At 42.6% G+C, this 20,724-nt stretch overlaps 1 non-coding gene across 1 annotated transcript; it reads left to right on the top strand.

Annotated features, from left to right (window-relative positions):
* Positions 1-11,800: 11,800 nt before the first annotated feature.
* Positions 11,801-11,875, top strand: Trnas-cga. Its single transcript has one exon. It is a non-coding gene; the product is annotated as a tRNA-Ser (tRNA).
* The last annotated feature ends 8,849 nt before the right edge of the window (positions 11,876-20,724 follow it).

The following is a 20,724-nucleotide window of genomic DNA, read 5'->3' as shown; positions in this document are numbered from 1 at the left end:
CACCCATGTACCCTTGATGACTGCACGACATAGATCTTTACGACTCACCTGAGCCTGCCGACGTTGGACTGTTGATGGTTGGAAACATGTTGCCTGGTCGGACGAGTCTCGTTTCAAATTGTATCGAACGGATGGACGGGTACGGGTATGCAGACAACCTCATGAATCCATGGACGCTGCATCTCAACAGGTGACTGTGCAAGATGGTGTAGGCTCTGTAATGGTGTGGGGCGTGTGCATTTGTAATGATATGGGAGACCTGATACGTCTAGATATGACTGTGACAGGTGTCACGTACATAAGCACCTTGTCTGATCAACTGCATTCATTCATGTCCGTTGTGGATTCCGACAGACTTGGGCAATTCCAACGCGACAGTGCGACACCCCACACGTCCAGAACTGCTACAGAGTGGCTCCAGAAACACTCTTATGAATTTAAACACTTCCATTGGCCAGCAGATTCCCTAGGCATGAACGTTATTGAGCATATCTGCAATGCCATGCAACGTGCTGTTGAAAGGTAGCTACACTGAGTCACAGCGCCAGAGATTGCGCCAAAGAGTTTTATTCCGCCGCCTCCACTGGCAGTGCTTGTTCAGAAGTTGTGGTGGTTAGTGCTTTGCTGAAAGGATATTGATAGCTGTATTATTTGAGGCCATGTCGTGTGTAGTTGTTTTGATGGGCTAGACAGCAGATGTTGTTCGAATGGAGATGTTGTAATGATCAGAGTGTATTTTCAGTCAACATATATGAAGGTAAGAAACATTTTTTTTATTTTTTTTCTAAATTTCCTAACTAACAATGCCTCTTGGTCACAGGTTCAGTCAACAAAGCATCTGGCTTGTGTTCATGTATTAGACTGTAATTCGGGTTTCTATGTGCAATTATAGTATTTCAGTTTTATTTAATTAATTCAGTGTAAATGGTATTTAAAATATCTTGTCTTATTATGGAAGAACCGGGCCAGATGTGTACGTTGAATCACACTTCCACACACAGAACAGTTACACTTGTGCTTTGTTGTTCGTAGTTTTTGTTTCGTAGCTTTTAGAGTTGCTGGGGACTTAATTAATTAATTGTGGTAACGGAAATTTCCTTTCATTCTTTGTTGTTCTTCTATGCAGTCAGATTCCGTACTAATACTAGTCAGGGTAACCGGTTACGAGACTTCGTAATCGGACAGTCAGCTACTAAAATTAAAGTTATTTGCATTGTATTTAATTAAGCCCCCATGCACTGTTCAGAAGAGATCTCCACCCCCTCGTATTCTTACGGATTTACGAACAACCATGAAGGGTTCATGGTGTTAATTCCCTCCAACATTACTTCAGATATTAGTGGAGTCGTTGCCACGTCGTGTTGCTTCACTTGTATGTGCTTGCGGGGGCCTCCACGATATTAGGCAGGCGTACCAGTTTCTTTGGGTCTCCAGTGTGTATGACCTGATGCTGGAACGCTTACAGATGATGTAAACCAAAATAAATTTCTTTTCACCAAAATCGCCAGAGAAAAAAAGTTTGGCGTTACATCCTGAACGCCTTGTCGTATATTCATTTTAGCTCCCCACAGCTTTCCATCGCGTCGACACCGCAATGAAGCTTCCTCATCGATAGATTGAAGCAGAGTCTTGGAAATAGGTTCTCCTAATTAATAAAATACACTATTGCTGTTGTGGTCTTTAGTCCCCATTCGGGAGGATGACGGTTCAATCCCGCGCCCGGCCATCCTGATTTAGGTTTTCCGCGATTTCCCTAAATCGATCCAGGCAAATGCCGGGATGGTTCCTTTGAAAGGGCATGGCCGACTTCCTTCCCCGTCCTTCCCTAATCCAATGAGACCGATGACCTCGCTGTCTGGTCTCCTTCCCCAAATAACCCAACCCTCTTTAGCCCCAAGACTGGTTTGATGCAGCTCTCCATGCTACTCTATCCTGTGTAAGCCTCTTCATCTCCGAATAACTCCTGCAACCTGCATCATCTTGAACCCGCTTACTATATTCATCTTTCGGTATCTCTCTGGGTTTTTATCCCCCCAAACTTCACTTCACTACTAAATTAGTGATCCCTTTGTAGTGGTTAATAAAAAAAAGAAAAAGACAAGAAAAGAAAAGAAACGGTTGAAATATTTTCTCGCCAATGGAAATGACTGTTCTATTGCAAACAATGAGTGAGAAAGATGCAGTAGGACGGACAAACTTTTTCGTAACAAATGATTGTTGGGCGGTCAAATTTACGATCTTTGTATGCTACAACAATACTATAATCACCACAAACTACAATAGAGATAGATAATTTTGGAAAAATCTAGAAGAAAATTACAGGATGTGTGGAAAGGGAAAAATGGATTCTGCAGTTGGCTATTGAATGCTTGAATGAAACATAATTGTGTGACTCACCATTAAATTTTCTGTCCTTCAGCGGTTGGTCACTCACTTCTGCGTAAATCATATTCGTCAAAATATGGATTTTCTTAATACATCTCCATCGCATAATCACCAAAAGGTCTCAAAATAACAGTTTTGCATCAATATATGCCATGCAAAGAAAAACAGATTGAATTAGTTACAAAAATTCTCTACAATATTGTTGTATAATCATTTGCTTAGGTACAATAAAGTTGATCTTTCAGTTACTATGTAAATTTCAGGAATTTTGGTTATTCTCTGTTGGGAAAAAACACAAATTAAAGTTTCAAATTTGCCCAAAAACGACACATCCGAAAATTGCGTCCCATCACGGTCGCCAGTTGTAGTGGTTAATAAAAAAGAAAAAGAGAAGAAGAGGGAAAAAAAAGGTTGAAAAGGTGGGAAGAAATGGTGAATAAAAAGTGGGTTTTAAAAATCGTAAATGACCGTGAAAAAGGGAAAGAAAGAAATGCAAATCGGACTTCGTGTTACAGAAAAGCTATTGTTGGGGTGGTCCTTCTGGCGTTTCTGAGCAAAAGTCAAACCAGTTTCCACTACAAAAATTATTCGAAAAAGAATAGAGAATAACAAAATGTAACTGACAGTGGGAAATGGCGTAGATAAGAGTTCATTCTTTACTATGTTAACATGTCTTCTTTCGTGCGGCGTCCAGGTCTTCAAGATCTCCTACTTCATTTCTGTGTGAAAAATCCGCTCCGAAATCTTGCAACAAGTTTCCTCGTCCAGGAATTTCTAATGTACACAAAACCGTCTTGATGTTAAATGCTATTTATTTTACGTTGCTTCCCTCCTCCAAATGTCATAACAACTTCCACAATATGTCTACACATTGATAAGTTTTTTTCGTCTTCATCAGATCACGTTTGCATTAAGCTTCCGCTCTCGAGAGACAATAGAAACGGATAGAAAAAAAAAGAGTTACAATTTTAGTATTTTCTCTGCCGTCGAGTGCTCATACCGCTGTGACGGCATAATTTATGTCTGAGGGAACGAGTGTAGCGCGGCGAAATTCAAAGTCCCGCTACACCTTGATGCTTTAGTATATGTCCAATCAACCGATCCCTTCTTTTAGTCAAGTTGTGGCACAAAATTTTTGTCTCCCAGTTCTATGCAGTACGTCCTCATTAGTTTCTTCTGTAGCACCACATTTGGAAAGTTTCTGTTCCTTTCTTATCTAAACTGTTTATCGACCATATTTCACTTCTATATATGGCTACACTCCATACAAATACTTTCAGAAAAGACCTCCAGACACTTAAATCTTTATTCGATGTTAACAATCTTCTCTTATTCTGAAACGCTTTGGTGGCCATTGCCACTGTACATTTTATATCTTCTCTGCATCAGCCATCATTAGTTATTTTGCCACCGAAATAGCAAAACTTATCTACTATTATCAGTGTCTCGCTTTCTGATCTAATTCTGTCAGCATCGCCCGTTTTAACTCGATTACATTCCATTGTCATTGTTTTGCTTTTGCTGATGTTCATCTTCTTCTCTCCTTTCAAAACTCTGTCCATTCCGTCCAACTGCTCTTCCAAGTCCTTTGCCGTCCCTGACAGAATACAATGTCGTCGGCAAACCTCGAAGTTTTTATTTCTTTTCCCTGCACTTTAATTGCTACTGCAGATTCTTCTTTCGTTTTCTTTACTGCTTACTCAGTGTACCGCTTAAATAACACCGAGGACAGGCTGCAATCCTGTCTCACTCCCTTCTCAACTACTTATACTCTTTCGTGCCTCGTGACTCTTGGTTTTTGTACAAATTGTAAATAGCCTTTCGCTCCCTGTATTTTACCATTGCTATCTTCAGAATTTCAAAGAGAGTATTCCAATCAACACTTTCAAAAGCTTTCTCGAACTCTACAAATGCTATAAACGTAGGTTTTCCTTTCCTTAACCTACACTATGCGATCAAAGGTATCTGGATACCTGGTCGAAAATGACTTACAACTTCGTGACGCCCTCTATTGGTAATGCTGGAATTCTATATAGTGTTGGCCTACCCTCAGCCTTGATGACAGCTTCCACTCTCGCAGGCATACGTTCAATCAGTTGCTGGAAGGTTTCTTGGGGAATGGCAGCCCATTCTTCACGGAGTGCTGCACTGAGGAGAGGTATCGATGTCGCTCGGTGAGGCCTGGCACGAAGTCGGCGTTGTAAAACATCCCAAAGGTGTTCTGTATGATTCAGGTCAGGACTCTGTGCAGGCCAGTCCATTACAGGGATATTATTGTCGCGTAACCAGTTCGCCACAGGCCATACATTATGAACGGGTGCTTGATCGTGTTGAAAGATGCAATCGCCGTCCCCGAATTGCTCTTCAACAATAGAAAACAAGAAGGCGCTGAAAACATCAATGTAGGCCTGTGCTGTGATAGTGCCACGCAAAACAACATGGGGTGCAAGCCCCCTCCATGAAAAACACGACCACGCCATAACGCCACCGCCACCGAATTTTACTATTGGCACTACACACGCTGACAGATGGCGTTCACCGGGCATTCGCCGTACCCACACGCTGCCATTGGATCGCCACATTGTGTACCGCGATTCATCCCTCCACGCAACGTTTTTCCACTGTTCAATCGTCCAATGTTTGCGCTCCTTACACCAAGCGAGGCGTTGTTTGGCATTTACCGGCGCGATGTGTGGCTTATGAGCAGCCGCTCGACCATGAAATCGAAGTTTTCTTACCTCCCGCCAAACTGTCATAGTACTTGCAGTGGATTCTAACGCAGTTTGGAAATCCTGTGTGATGACCTGGATAGATGTCTGCCTATTACACATTACGACCCTCTTCATATGTCGGCGGTGTCTGTTAGTCAACAGACGAAGTAGTCCTGGCCGCGCGGGATTAGCCGAGCGGTCTAGTGCACTGCAGTCTTGGACTGTGCGGCTGGTCCTGGCGGAGGTTCGAGTCCTCCCTCGGGCATGGGTGTGTGTGCTTGTCCTTAGGACAATGTAGGTTAAGTAGTGTGTAAGCTTAGGGACTGATGACCTTAACAGTTAAGTACCATAAGATTTCACACACATTTGAACATTTTTGAAGTAGTCCTCTACGCTTTAGTGCTGTACGTGTTCCTTCACGTTTCCACTTCACTATCACATCGGAAACAGTGGACCCAGGGATATTTAGGAGTGTGGACATCTCGCGTTCAGACGTACGACGCAAGTGACACCCAGTCACATGACCACGTTCGAAGTCCGTGAGTTCCGCGGAGCGCCCCATTCTGCTCTCTCACGATGTCTAATGACTACTGAGGTCGCTGATATGGAGTACCTGGCAGTAGGTGTCAGCACGATGCACCTAATATACAAAACGTATGTTTTTGGAGGTGTCCGGATACTTTTGGTCACATAGTATAACTTCTAAAAGAATTCGTGGGGTCAGTATTGCTTCGCCTGTTCCTACATTTCTGCGGAATCCAAACTGAACCCGATTTCTACCAGTTTTTCCATTCTACTGTAAAGAATCCGTGTTAGTATTTTGTGGCTATGACTTATCAAAGTGACAGTTCGGTAATATTCAACCCCGTCAGCACATGCTTTTTTTGGAACCGGAATTATTATACTCTTCTTGAAGTCTGAGGGTATTTCGCCTGTCTCTTACATCCTTTACATCAGATGGAAGAGTTTTGTGATGGACGTTCTCCCTAGGCTATCAGTAGTTCTGCTCGGGGCCTTAGTGTTTCAGTGATCTTTCAAATTCTTCTCGCAGTATGGTATCTCCCATCTCATGTTCTTCTACGTCCTCTGCCATTTCCATAATACTGTCCTCAAGTATATCTCCCTAGAATATATACTACGTGATCAAAATTATCGCAACAACTTTTAGTGGACAGCAATATGTGGTTTGTCCACATTTTGCCTTTATGGCGGCTTGAAGTTTGCTGCGGGGAATTCCAGTATGGTGTCTGAATGACTATGGAGGAACAGCAGCCCCATTGTTCCTCAAGAGCGCAAACCAGAGAAGCAAGTGATGTTGGACGCTGGGTCTGGAGCAAAATCGACGTTACAACTCATCTCAAAGGTGTTGCACTGACTCCGGACAGCAGCGTAGTCGATTTCAGGAATGCCGTTGCCAAAAAACCGCGTCATTACTGCTTTGCGACAAAGAGCATATAAACAACCATCGTCTCACAACTGTTCCTCTACTGTACACAGTTCCCAAAACTGTAAAATCTGGTCATATCCTTCAGCATTTAGCGTTTTCTTAAGCACTGCAAGGACACAACATCCTAACAACGAAAAAGAATCCAACAATACCGGAACACCACCTCCTCCATACTGGACTGTTGGCACTGAACATAATGGCAGGTAACGTTCTCCAGACATTCGCCCAACCATAACTCCTCCATTAGTTTGCCGCAGGGTAGAGCGTGATCATCACTGCAAATCACTCGTTAACAGTCATTCACTGTTCAACTGCATCGCACTTTGCGTCACCTCACACGTCGCTTTAGCATCGAGTACAGAGATGTGCAGCTTATGAGGTACTGTTACATTCTTGTAACTTGCTACGCAGAATCATTGTGCAAGTTGGATTGCTGGTAGCACTTTGGAACTAACGAGTGATTCCTTCACCTGATTTCATGAGAACGGTCAGAGCGGTCCCTGTCCGTCAGCCCATGAGGTCTGCATGATCTTGGATTAACTGTAGTAGTTCCTTCGCGTTTCCAGTTCACAAGAACATCAACAACAGTTGACTTGGGCAGCTTTAGACGGGTTGAAAAGTCCCTAATGGATCTGTGGGCTGTTACTAAGGTGACATCCAATGGCTAGTCCGCATTGGAAATTACCAAGTTCTCTTGAGGGACTAGTTCTGCTCTCACTGGTTCTTTACTGGCAATACAATACTCTCTGCCCACTTTTACACTGGTGAGGCTGCCTCTCGTGACATATACCGGGTGATCAAAAAGTTAGTATAAATTTGAAAACTTAATAAGCCACGGAATAATGTAGATAGAGAGGTACAAATTGACACACATGCTTGGAATGGCATGGGATTTTATAAGAACAAAAAAAATAACAAAGTTCACAAAATGTCCGACAGATGGCGCTGGACAGCAAAACGTCAGTGACTGCGCATGACAATCGTATTTAAAAGGAGCTGTAATGAGAGAGAGAATCAGATGCGCCAGCAGTCGCAGCTTGTTGACGTTACCTGAAAAGGCAATTTAAGTGAAGCTGTATTATCAGAATAGGGAATGTGCTAGTTCTGCGTTACGATCCTATCGCCATAGGAAGGGGATTCGAACGGGTAGAGGTCCGTTGACAAATGCAGCTGTGGCGAGAATGATTTCAAAGTTCGAAACCACGGGTTGTTGAAACGATAGACCCCGTAGTGGCCGACCGAGCACAAGGCGTAATGCTGCTGAGATAGTTCAGGAAGAAATGGAGACTGTAGCGGATTCGTCTACGCACGGGGAAGTCAGCGCTCGTGCAGCTGCACGTCGCACCGGCATTCCATACACTACTGTTTGGTTGGCACTTAGGCGTACCTTCTGATGCTATCCGTACAAAATCAATCGGCATCATGAACTGTTACCTGGCGATTTAGTGAAGCGGAGGGCATTTGCTATGTGGGCGTTTCAAAAGATGGCGGAAGATGACGATTGGTAGAGTAACGTGTTGTGGACCGACGAAGCTCATTACACGCTCCGAGGGTCTGTCAACGCTCACAACTGCAGAATTTGGGCTACCGAAAATCCTAGAACTGTGGTGGAAACTCCTTTGCACGACGAGAAAGTCACTGTATGGGTTGGATTTACCACATCTACCGTAGTCGGGCCTTTTTTCTTCGAGGAAATGAGTGATTCTAGTTTTGTAACTGCTACCGTGACGGGTGAGAGGTACGTCGATATGTTACAGAATCGCATCATCCCCAGCCTGGCTGATAAACACCTGCTGGAACGTACTATGTTTATGCAGGATGGCGCTCCACCCCATATTGCTAGATGCGTGAAAGATCTCTTGCGCGCATCGTTTGGTGATGATCGTGTGCTCAGCCGTCACTTTCGTCATGCCTGGCCTCCCAGGTCCCCAGACCTCAGTCCGTGCGATTATTGGCTTTGGGGTTACCTGAAGTCGCAAGTGTATCGTGATCGACCGACATCTCTAGGGATGCTGAGAGACAACATCCGACGCCAATGTCTCACCATAACTCCGGACATGCTTTACAGTGCTGTTCACAACATTATTCCTCGACTACAGCTATTGTTGACGAATTATGGTGGACATATTGAGCATTTCCTGTATTGAACATCATCTTTGCTTTGTCTTACTTTGTTGTGCTAATTATTGCTATTCTGATCAGATGAAGCGCCATCTGTCGAACATTTTTTGAGCCTTTGTATTATTTTGGTTATAAGAAAACCCCATGTCATTCCAAGCATGTGTGTCAATTTGTACTTCTCTGTCTACATTATTCCGTGATTTATTCAGTTTTCAAATTTATACCGACTTTTTGATCACCCGGTACTAGTCATTTCCGCAATGCTTGGGTGCATTGCTTGGTTGGTTGGTTTGAGGGAGGGGACCAAACAGCGAGGTCATCGGTTCCATCAAATTATGGAAGGATGAGGAGGAAAATCGGCCGTGCCCTTTCAAAGGAAGCATCCCTGCATTCGCCTGAAGCAATTTAGGGAAATCACGGAAAAACTAAACCAGGATGGCCGGACGCGGATTTGAACCGTTGAACTCCCGAATGCGAACCCACTGCGCCACCTCGCTCGGTCATGGGTGCGTCCAGATAAATTTGATATGATAGTAAGTTTTTTACACAGACAACCATTTCGGTCACACGACCATCGTCAAGTCTCCCCGTACATGTACGGTGCCCCAGGAGAAATGGTCAATATTCGGGAATATGACAGGAAAGATCAGTCTGAGCAAGAATATCTGGTACACAATGGGTGTAAGAGCTATGGCTCCTGTTCAGTGGAAGAGATGTGTTTCGAATTATCGAAGACGAGGAAGTGCTCATAGCTCTTGAAGTGTGAACATGAGAGCCCGTGTTTACCGGAAATCTTTTTCTTGTTTTGGTCTATACTACCACCTCCAAAAATAAAAAGCAAAGAGTTTGCAGTAGAAGAGATTTGTTTCACGGTATCAAAGATGAAATGAAGGGCTTATTTCAATAGTGGTACAAGTCCATTTTTGTTCTTTCTAAGATACAGAGTCCTAAATTTAAATGAGTGCTGAAAAATCTGTAGTTGAGATACCAGAAATATTCAAGCGTATGGCTTCTTGCTAGAGATGAACCTTTCTATCTGTTTGTTTGGATCATTAATTTCAGAAGCATTATATACAGAAAAGTGGAGGCAATGGACTTGTACCACTATTGAAATAAGCCCTTCAAATGCTCATAGATCTCAAAGCATGCGTAAAAATGTAGAGAAACATTAGATTCCAAAATAGTTGTGGTGGCATGGTTTCTACCAAAGTTTGCGCTTGTGCAACGTCATTTCTATAAAGTGATATAGTCTTGTAAGTTCTTTTTTATTATGTAAAAGAATTAGCTAAGTTGTGTACTGTGATTACACGTAAGCCAGACTGTTTTATAGACAGCACACATTACGAAGCAGTTGCATTTTATCCAAAAGTATAACACATATACGCTTCGTAGGACTGTATCGCATCTGACGCTTATACGAACCGAATTACGCTTCAGTATTTACATTTTAAATTTTGACAGTTCGTGTGGTTCCTTCTGTTTTACGAGGTATGTTCATCGACCATAACAAAGAACGTAGACACCGTATGCATTGCATCTCGTAGGAGAATGGACTCGACTAATTATTTATCATTGGATACGCTAAGTTGAAAGCTACATTTCTGTTCTTATAATGAGAAAGAACGGAAAAAAATAGCCTCGACTGATTCAGTCGTCAGTTTGTGATGTGACTTTCGTCAGACGTTACTCTGAACAGTGGAATCGGCTCTCGGGTTTTGTACTTGGTGACTGATGGAAAAATATGTAAGGTATAAGATGCTTACGTACGTACGCACACACGTAACGTGTATGTGATAGGTACTCGCGTGCTAGATTTGAGTATCTGTAAAGTGTGCATACATATTTATACTACGCTGAGGAGCCAAAAAACTGGTACACCTGCCTAATATCACGTAGGGCCCCCGCAATCACGCAGAAGTGCTGCAACGCCATGTGGCATGGACTCGACTAATGTATGAAGTAGTTACTGGAGGGAAATGACACCATGAATCCTGCAGGGCTGTTCATAAATATGTAAAAGTACGAGCGGGTGGAGATATCTTCTGAACAGTACGTTGTAAGGCATCCCAGATATGCTCCATAATGCTCATGTCTGGAGAGTTTGGTGGCCAGCGGAAGTGTTTAAACTCAGAAGAGTGTTCCTGGAGCCACTCTGTAGCAATTCTGGACGTGTGTGGTGTATCACTGTCATGCTGGAATTGCCTAAGTGGGACGGAATGCACAGTGCACGTGGATGGGTGCAGGTAATCAGACAGGATGCTCACGTACGTGTCACCTGTCAGATTTGTATCTAGACATGTCATGGGTCCCATATCACTCCTACTGCACACACCCACACCATTACAGAGCATCCACCAGCTTGAACAGTCTTCTGATGACATGCAGGGTCCATGGGTTCATGAGGGTTTCTCCATACCCGTACGCGTCCATTCGTTCGATACAATTTGAAACACCACTCTTCCGACTGGGCAAAATGTTTCCCGTCATCAACAGTCCAATGACGGTGCTGACGCCCCCAAGTGAGGCGTAAAGCTTTATGTCGTGCACACGAGTGGGCCTTCGGCTCCGAAAGCCCATATCGATGATGTTTCACTCAGTGGTTAGCTCGCTGACACTTCTTCATGGCCCAGCGTTGAAATATGGAGCAATTCGCGGAAGGGTTGCACTTCTGTCACATTGAACGATTCTCTTCAGTTGTCCTTGACTCCGTTCTTTCAGGATATTTTCCCGGCCGCAGCGACGTCGAAGATGTGATGTTTTATCGGATTGAAACTTCCTGGCAGATTAAAACTTTGCGCCCGACCGAGACTCGAACTCGGGACCTTTGCCTTTCGCGGGCAAGTGCTCTACCAACGGAGCTACCGAAGCACGACTCACGGCCGGTACTCACAGCTTTACTTCTGCCAGTACCTCGTCTCCTACCTTCCAAACTTTACAGAAGCTCTCCTGCGAACCTTGCAGAACTAGCACTTCTGAAAGAAAGGATATTGCGGAGACATGGCTTAGCCACAGCCTGGGGGATGTTTCCAGAATGAGATTTTTACTCTGCAGCGGAGTGTGCGCTGATATGAAACTTTGGAAGGTAGGAAACGAGGTACTGACAGAAGTAAAGCTGTGAGTACCGGCCGTGAGTCGTGCTTCGGTAGCTCAGTTGGTAGAGCACTTGCCCGCGAAAGGCAAAGGTCCCGAGTTCGAGTCTCGGTCGGGCGCACAGTTTTAATCTGCCAGGAAGTTTCATATCAGCGCACACTCCGCTGCAGAGTGAAAATCTCAATCTGGATTTTATCGGATTCCTGATATTCACGGTACACTCGTGAAATGGTCGTACGGGAAATCCCCACTTCATCGGTACCTTGGAGATGATGTGTCCCATCGCTCGTTCGTCAACTAAACACCACGTTCAAACTCACTTAAGTCTTGATAACCTGCCATTCTGGCAGCAGTAACCGATCTAACAATTTCGCCATACACTTGTTATCTTATACAGGCACTGCCGGCCGCAGCGCCGTATTCTGCATGTGTACGTATCTCTGTATTTGAATACGCATGCGTGTACCAGTTTCTTTGGCGCCTCAGTGTATTGTGGTTGTTTATCAATGCCGTTCTTTCAGTTCATTCAAACCCTGCAGCCCTGTTCTCCGACGATATTTTAACAATGCTGGAAAGAATGTCTCCACTTTTTGTTGTGTACAACAAGTAGTTGCCAAAATAACTGCTTCGCACAACCAACTTGGTAATGCTTGAAATTTTCAACGATGCAAAATTGTGACTTTAGTGGAGTTGTAAAAGAGATATTGTTTTACAGTTTTAGGAAAAAGGCTTGCATTTTTTCTAGTTTCTAAAGTAACAGCAATATCGTTAATATATTGTGTTATTGTGATTGTTAGTCCGAAGAATGATTTGATGCGTCCACTCAAATATTGTTCCTATAGTTTAGTCTTGGTGTTAAGTCGCCAATTTTTACCGTCTCCTTCCCCAAAATTGCTTCCATTACCAAATTAAATATTTCTTGTTGCGTTATAGAATGTCTCATCAATCGGCCTCTTCTTTTATCAGTTATACCATAACTGTCTTTCCTCTCAGATGCGATCTAGTAGCCCTTCAGCAGTTATCTAATCTACCAGAGCTTCACGGCACACAATTTAAATTTACAAGCAGTTTTAAGATATTTCGCTTTTCTATAAATTTTTTACTTGCTATTGCCTTTTTACTTCAGCCATCGTCAGTTCGTATGCTGCTCATATAGAAAAACTCCTTATTCATTTTAATGCCTTATTCCTTAGCTTTATTCCTTCAGCATTTAATTCGACAACACTCCATTACCTTTCTTTTACTTTTGTTAATGTTCATTTCATGACCTCTCTTTACAGGGCATTGTGCATTCCTTTTAAGTGATGTTACAATGTCATCCGGAGGCCTTAAACTTTTCCTTCTTCCTGAATTTTTACTCGGTTTCCAAAAATCTCTTTGTCTCTTTTGTATTGCTTGCACTATGTTAGAGAACAAGAAACATAGGGAATAATTAGCCTATAAAAATGGAAATGTTTTTCTCTTCCAGGTCCTAACCAATAAATAACGTAAATAATTAGAAGACAATGAACTTAGCACGTTGGCCCGCATTCCAGCTCTGGCAGAAAGCACAACTGGGCGGCACAAACTGCAGCCGTACCATTAGGGCCAGCAGAAGCCTGGCTGGGTAGGGAGCAAGCGGCGGTTTCGTGGGCCGTGTAAACTGCAGCACCGTCGGGAACGTGCCCCTAATTGCCCTCCAGTCTCTCAACAGCAGCTCTTGACTGTGGAGCTGCTTTCAAAAGCCTTTCTTCCACCACTTGCAACCGTACCGTTTACGCTGCAGAACACGAAAACTTTCTGACTCAGGAAATGCGCGCGACACACTCAGGATATTTTTTTCACTGCTGGAGATATTTACTTCACGCAGACGAAATAATTATAAAACCGAAGAAAATATCGTCAGTACATACTACTGTGTCTGGTAAAGCTTTTTCTGATACTTTCAATGCTTACTGTAAGTATTTAGCAGGCTCGCGTCCTCGGTGGTAGAAGACAATGAAGTTCATAAAATAAAGGATCACACATATGAAAAAATTTCACCACCCTGGCGACACTCCACGAACAGTGGTAACAGGAGTCGTGGACGTTTGTTGGATGTCGGAAATCAGCTTTGGGTTATTTAGCGTTCCTTTTCACTTACGAAATGTGCCGGGTGACTCAAAAATAAAGAAAAGATTTCATTTGTTTGTTATAGACGAACCATAAAATATAGAAACACATTACGCATGTCACTGGATAGTCGAATATTCGAAGTTTTGACACGGCTCTGCTGTGTTTGTTTGTAGCAACGTGGCAGCTACTACTGCAAGAATGGAAGAATGAATTGATTGTTGGTGTTAATAACGATCATCCCCCTTTACCTCCTCTGCATTACTGCAGATGGCGTGTCACTGAGCACATTTGTTCTGTGCATGAAATACACGTGAGGCACCTAGTTGTTTCCACTGCACTGTGTGGAATACGAAGGTTCTGTTATAGTTCACTAACCTGCTGTCTTCAAGTTGATGTCCCCAGCGCAGAAAAGAGCACGCAGGTCATATGTTCTGTATCTTGAGGCTGAAACTAACTTTTTAGCTAGGGTCTGTTCTGAGTGATTTCCCTAAATCACTCCAGGCAAATGCCGGGATGGTTCCTCTGAAAGGGCACGGCCGACTTCCTTCCCCATCCTTCCCTAATCCGATGAGACCGATGACCACGCTGTCTGGTCTCCTTCCCCAAACGAACCAAGGGTCTGTTCTGAAATAGTGTATCACTTATTTGGGATGCCACTCGCGTATTTTAATATAGCCACACGAGAAGGCTACATGATCTTAACACAACACCTTCTGAAACAGCAAAATACATGATCAAACTCAGTGTTTGCGAAAACGTATCTTTACACTATTTGTGGCACGTATCTGTGCCTCATGACTACCGGAGTGAATCTTTTAATACTGAATACTGGCAAACACATCCTGCCACAGACAACATGACCGTACATCTCGACTGCCTAATCCAGAGTGACGAACAGCCCGAAACACTTCGCGCGCCATACCAGAAAAGGCGTGACCAGAACGCTTCCGAAGTGCTTCATCTGCAATTTCGTCAGTCTTTTGTTTTTGATTCAAATTGTTTTCAATAATTCTAAAATGACTGATTGATAGTCAGTTGTTGAGAGACATTTGTATTAAAAAGTGAAGTCATTCCAATGAGTGGTTTAACTAATAACTAATAACTATACTTTAACGTTTTGGCGCCCTTGCTCCGAACACAGCAGCCAATCACAGAGCAGTACCATTAAGCAGGCGGTCTTTCTCACGGAAGTGGTAACGGATCTAACATCTGTCACAGTTACCTCACACCACATTTCGTTATCTATATACTTCTTGCATCTCCACTGCTCTGGGGGCAGCTTCTTGGAACCTAATATGATGGCTGACTAAGCCAGAAATATTACACTACACCACAAAAGGAATCACTTTGTGTGTTGGAATTTGCACGAAGTTATTCCATTATTCAAACGCAACGTGCATTACGCCGTCGAATCGGCAAGAAGCCGCCTCAGCACAAGCAGATTTATGACTGGCGTACGAGATTCTTGGAAGCTGGTTGCATATGGAAAGGGAAGAGCACTAGTCGGCCACGCACGGCTGAGCGTATCCCAGATGCGTTCACACGGAACCCTTGGGAGTGTAGAAGGTGCGCAAGCCAGGAAATTCATCTTGGTCAAACAATGGTGTGTCGTGCTCTGGAACGACGCCTGCGAATGACGGTCTGCAAGTTGCAGTTACTGCAGCAGTTGTAGCCTGGCGAGCTTAACAGAAGGTACGAATTTTGCATTTCAGCTCTTCAGTATATGGCTGACGATACTTTCTTCGAATGACTCATCTTTTTCGACGAATCGACGTTTTGTCTACCTTTTACAATAAATCACCATATTGTAACAATTTGGAGAGAACAAAATCCTGGCGTATCGTGGAATATGGAAGAAACTTACCGAAGTTGAATGTGTTTTGTGCCTTTCACAAAGTTCTTGGATCTTTCTTTTTGCGGAGGCAACTGTGACAGGAGTGTCGCACCTGGGCATGTTGCAAAACTGGTTGTTTTCTCAACTTCACGAAGATTCAGATTGTTTCATTTTTATGCATGACGGCACCCCGCTTCACATTCACCTTGAGGTGTGCCGTACCTTGTCCCACAACGTTGGATTGGAAAATGTTTACAACAAGATCTTGTTCATCGCTTTTAACCTCCAAAATCATCAGACCTCGCACTTTGCGATTTTTTTCTTTGGGGGTACATAAAAGACAGAGTCTTGGTCCCACCTACGGCAGTTGCTCTTAAAGAACCGAGAAATCGAACTGTTGAAGCTGTAGATTCAATAAACGGGGATCTGTTGATTCGTGTGTGGAATGAAATGGACTACGTTTCAATGTATCTTGAGCAACGCGTGTTGCTCATGCTGAGTATATGTTATAGTGTCTGTGTGAACATAAAACTTTGAACCCTCCTCTATTCAGTGACACGCACAATTTGTTTCCATCATTCATAGTTGGTCTGCAATAAACAACTAAAATCTGTTCTCCCTTTCTGAATCACTCGGTAAATATACAACTTTTATGGCCATGTGGAGAACCTTGTGTCGATTCCTTGTTCTATCATTTGGGAGAAATAATATGAGGTACACTCAGCCCCGTTTTAGGAGCTATTTAAATGAATAGTAGTTGCTGTAACTTCGGAAACTGACACAGGCTCAGAGTTAGGTGTGCTTATCACATGCCCCTCCATACCCCATCCAGTGACGACTCAAAGGCTACGACAGGAGTGTGATGTTTTCAAGGCCCAATCACGATCTTGGTGTAATGGTGCGACCATTCCCAGGTAGCACAGACTTGAAACTGTCTCGTCTAAATACGCGTATCTATCAATCCGGTCCGGTAGTCTAGGGGTATCTCGTTTGATTAGTAATCAACAAATCGTCATTGGTCCCGGGTTAAATTTCGAATAAAGATCATCAGCAATGACGGCTGAAGAATTTTGGCACAAGAAGTCACCCTCGCTCTGCCAAAGGCCTTGTCAAATAGCGCGTATGACCGGACAGAGACTCAGGGCACTCTCTGGTCCTTGGGATGGGAAACCGTCCTTAAAGGAGATAGAATCAGTAATGGTAAACAGCATGAGGATGCACAAGGCAATGGGAAACACTACATTAAAGACAAATCCACAGTGCATGTGGCCTGTAACTGAAAAAGTTTCATGATCTTTCCATTGGCAAAAGATTGCGGACTAGTCCCTCCCATTCGGATCTCCGGCTGGCGACTGCCAAGAGGAAGATGACCATCAGAAAAAGATTGAACAACCAACGAAAGATTAGTCGGGGCGTGGAATGTCAGCAATTTAGACGTAGTAGAGAAGCTAGAACATCTGAAAAGAAAAATGCTAAGACTCAATCTAGATATAGTGGGCGTCAGGGAAGTGAAATGGAAGAAGACCATGATTTGCGGTCGAGTATACGGCAATATCAATAGCAGCACAAAATGATATAACGGGAGTAGGATTTGTTATGAATCGAACCCGGGACCCCGTGCTCGGAAAGCAAGAACGCTACCGCGAGACCACGAGCTTATTCAAGAAAGGACATTGCATGGGGGCTTAATTAAATATAATGAATGCAAATACTTTTTAATTTTCAGTAGCTGACTGTCCGGTTACGCAGTCGCGTAAACGGTTGGCCCTGTCTGGTATAGTACGCAATCTGACTGCATAGAACAACAACAAAGAATGAAAGAAAACTTCCGTTAACACAATTAATTAATTAAGTCTCCAGCAACTATAAAACCTAGGAAACAACAAAACACAAGTGTAGCTGTTCTGTGTGTGGAAGTGTGATTCAACGTGCACATCTGGAACGGCTCTTCCTCAATAAGAGCAGATATTTTAAACACCATTTATACTGAAGTAACTAAAAAAAAACAGAAATACTATAATTGCACATAGAAACCAGAGATGCAGTCTAATACAAGAACACGAGCCAGATGCTTTGTTGACTGAACCTGTGACCAAGAGGCATTATTGTTTAAGACATTGAAATAATAAAAATAAAAAGGAATTTTTTTACCTTCATATGTATTGACGAAAAGCACATTACAACATCCCTAATCCAACAACATCTGGTGTCTGGCCCATCAAAACAATACTACAAGTTCTGAACAAGCACTCTCCATGGGAACTTCTCAACAACGACTCACCACTGCTACATCTCAACAAGCACTCTCCACCACGACTTCTAGATAAGAACTGCCAGTGGAGGCGGCTGAATAATACTCTTTGGCGCAATCTCTGGCGCTGTGGCTCAGTGTAGCCACCTTTCATATGCCCCTCCTCCACGGGCCAGAATTTGATGGTATTTTTGCCAGCATTGGTGGTGAAAATACCACCAAATTCGTCCAAAAAACACAAACAAAAATAAAAGATAATATTAATAATTAAATATCACATAACTAGCTAAAATTTTGGCTTTGCACTGACCGTTCCACATCCTAATATATAAAATACAGTAAGGAATACAAATATTTTCATACATACGATTTTACATAATAGTTTACATAAGTACTATTCAATCAATGGCACCCAGTAATGTTGAGCAGGTGCAGACACCAACAAGTGACATTTCAGTAGAAGCAGTCCATCAGTGGCACCCAGTAATGTTGAACAGGTGCAGACAGCAACAAGTGACATCTCACCACTGGTTGAGCATTTCCAACAGTGGTACCCAGCAATGATGAACAGGTGCAAACAGCAACAAGTGACATTATCTCAGTAGAAGCAGTTCCAACAGTGGCACCCAGTAATGTTGAGCAGGTGCAGACACCAACAAGTGACATCATTTCAGTATAAGCAGTCCATCAGTGGCACCCAGCAATGTTGAACAGGTGCAGACACCAACAAGTGACATCATTTCAGTAGAAGCAGTCCATCAGTGGCACCCAGCAATGTTGAACAGATGCAGACACCAACAAGTGACATCATTTCAATATAAGCAGTTCCATCAGTGGCACCCAGCAATGTTGAACAGGTGCAGACAGCAACAAGTGACATCATTTCAGTAGAAGCAGTTCCATCAGTGGCACCCAGCAATGTTGAGCAGGTGCAGACAGCAACAAGTGACATCATTTCAGTAGAAGCAGTCCATCAGTGGCACCCAGTAATGTTGAGCAGGTGCAGGTAACAGTCCATAATATTCACTATCACTAATCAGACAATTTATCATAGTTTATCAGCAGAAATTAAACATTTCCAAGTGGCATCCAGCAATGTTGAATAGGTGCAAGCACGAACAACAGTTTGAATGCACACACAATTGCTTTTACAAAATTATTATCAATGCTCTTACACTAAACATACAAAATATAATAACGACACAATTGATATCAGATAATTGTCATATTAACTATTACAAATACACAAATACCAGTAAACCTATAATAATTATGGGTGTCAGTGCAGGCCACAACAAACAAGTGAGATAATATTTAGGAGATAGGTCGGTACCAATTATTTGGAATTAGGAAAGGAAAACACGCAAAACACACTCATTCATCTTTCATCCACATTAAGTACTACTGTGTAATTGAATAGAGTTAACTGTGTAAATGCAATTCTGTCAAAATTTGATGTTCGACATGTGTATCAAGTAGTAGTGGCAGCAATGTATAACAGTCAATAATAGTTAGTCAACGTCATAGTCATCATGTCAAGACCAATGTTTGCCAAGCCAAATCAAATGTACTGTTGCTGAACAACCGTCAGTGTGCCAAGATATGCAAATACTTCCTCTCTCCAAAAAAATAGTATATACTGCTTAGTGATTTAACAAAGTGTGTGTGTAGACAATCTTCTTTCCACTTGAGTGTTCTAGTCTGCTATCTTCATCCTCCTTGTTCCATATAAACCAACAAAAAAAAAAAATGCTCCGCACTTACTTCACCTCTTATCCACCAAAACTCCAATAATCATCAGCATCACATAATCTTAATACTACAATAATACCTCTTACGTCGATACATATAAACCTTATCACATCAATATCATCTACCTTACCTCTTGTCCACCAAAACTCCAATAATCATCAACTTCACACAGTCTCAATACCTCAATAATACCTCTTCAATACGTCGATACATATAAACCTTAGCACCAATATCATTTTACTTCCATAAGAACTCTTTCCTCTAGTCAGTCTCCTCGAACAAGTACAGATAAAATCCTAGTGCAAACTTCAATTCATCATCCCATACAATCCGAAGACATAATGTCCACACACAACCTCTGTGTAATCCATTACACCCAAATCTTCTGCTCTTTATGAATTATAAAATAAATTTTGGTTACCTTGTCCATCTTAAAATAAAAGAAATGCATACATGATCTCTAACAGCCTTCAGTTTGAATAACTTTCAGTAAGTAGGTGCGAGTACGTAGTATGAAAGATCACATAAGACTTTGAGTGAATAAATCGTAATATTTCACAGTGTGTACACCACTTCAAGAATCATAGCAAAACAGAAGCAAATATGTGGAGTATTTCTTGTGTCAAGTGTCACTTACTGTTTCAATTGCTCACGAAGAATGCAGTGTAATGACTGTCAATGGTCTAAACCTAGTGTTGGTATGTCATGTCGTTAGCTTCCTTCCTATTAGCATAAATTTATACAGCTTCCATAAAACCTCCAGCTCATGTGACTTCAATGAAGTTTCTTGTACCAATGTCGTTCGTAGAATTATAGCAGTTCATTTTCTTATCTTAAAATATAAAGTACTGAGCATAAGCAAAACATGCAATAGCGAGTAAATATACCAGTGGAGAACAGAATGTCAACAAGTGGATGCAGCACAATTCCTACAACGAGGCTCTGCCAAGCGAACAATCTATAATTAATACCATAGTGTGACCTAAACTCCATGTTCGTACACCGTATATCAGCATTTCTATATACCAAATTAAAGAGT

Source organism: Schistocerca americana, chromosome 3, assembly GCF_021461395.2.
Source record: "Schistocerca americana isolate TAMUIC-IGC-003095 chromosome 3, iqSchAmer2.1, whole genome shotgun sequence".
Classification (NCBI taxonomy): Eukaryota; Metazoa; Arthropoda; class Insecta; order Orthoptera; family Acrididae; genus Schistocerca; species Schistocerca americana.
This window is presented reverse-complemented; position numbering and strand designations above follow the sequence as displayed.